At 43.4% G+C, this 1,327-nt stretch overlaps 1 pseudogene; it reads right to left on the bottom strand.

The window, feature by feature from the left end:
- The window catches only part of LOC102014834, a 10,927-nt pseudogene extending 9,892 nt beyond the window's left edge, over positions 1-1,035 (bottom strand).
- Positions 1,036-1,327: the final 292 nt, after the last annotated feature.

The raw sequence follows: 1,327 nt of genomic DNA, 5'->3' as shown, positions 1-1,327 counted from the left end.
GGTCCAAAGACCGGCGCTCCCTGCCCCAGGCTCCCCGTGCACTGGGGGCCCACCCTCTGGTAACTAGACTTCTGATGCTGGGCTCCAGCTTCACTTCCTTGCAGGTCATCATCCTTATCCGGGACAGCCATTGTCTGAGCTACCTCTAGATTATACTATGCTGCCTGTTAGGTCCATGACAACCTCTGGTAGGACAAGAGGGAGAAGGCAGACCATGCCCCAAGTTAATGTTTCCAGTGAGCTTTTTGGTGAGCCAGAGGGAGGCCTTCTTGAAGCTGTAGTTACTTTTGTTTTTCTTCCTTTGTTTGGTTTTTTTCCAGCACTGGGAATTGAACTTGAGACCTTGCACTTGCCAGCCAAGTGCTGTGCCACTGAGCTAAATCCCCAATCCAATCCTTTGTAGTTACTTTTGAAATATCATAGTACTGAAGATTCTTCTTTCAGTGAAACACAATAGATTTTGCCTTCACTTTCCTTTAAGGTCCACTCTGTAGCCACACAACACAATGAGGATGCTCTCACATACTTGTACCGGATCCGTATGCTGGTTAGGCATGTTTCTGTAGGGAAATCTTGATGTTAGGTCAAACATCATAACAGCACAGTGAGCGTGGACATCCTAGCTGAATTTCTGCTGGCTGGCATGTCCCACGTGTTGAATTTGATGGAGCCTCTATTGGTGTGGAGCAGGAAAGGATGTACCTCTGTGCTCAGGAGAGCTTTATACTTCTTGAATTCACCAGTCAGGTGATGCTTCCTGAATGTGGTCTTCTTGGTGCCCCTGTCACCCGTCAGCTGGAGCTTGAGCTGGATCTGTGGCTCTCCCTGTAGCCATTGTAGTGATTCTCACAGAAGCGCTCTGTGCCCATCCAACACTTCTAACATGTTTAGCACTCATTCTCCTAAACATGTTCTACTCCTGAAGGCGTAACCACACCCTTAGGGTTGTAGAATTTAAATGCTTTAACTTTGCTGTAAGTTTTCACGTTAGCATGATCTAGTATTTAGTTTCACCATGATTTTCCTCACCTTCATTTATCATTCTTATTATTTTTAGAATCCATACCTCTTTAGATTTACCAAAATAAATCTAAAGTATTTATACACAGTTTTAGAACCCAATTGCTTCTTTCTGTTTTTCTGAAGGAGTCCTTTAGTAGTTATTTTGGTGAAGATCTGTGTTTAGTTAACTCTTAATCTTTTGCTGAAAATATCTTTCCTTTGTCTGAAGTCTCAATTGGGGCCAGCTGAATTGAAAATTGTTGACTGACTTCTCATCCTGGCACTTTTAAGATATTATTCTCTCATCTCTAGGTAGCTATTGTTG

The sequence above is a fragment of the Chinchilla lanigera genome, unplaced genomic scaffold, assembly GCF_000276665.1.
Source record: "Chinchilla lanigera isolate Chin_1 unplaced genomic scaffold, ChiLan1.0 scaffold00040, whole genome shotgun sequence".
Taxonomy (NCBI): Eukaryota; Metazoa; Chordata; class Mammalia; order Rodentia; family Chinchillidae; genus Chinchilla; species Chinchilla lanigera.
This window is presented reverse-complemented; position numbering and strand designations above follow the sequence as displayed.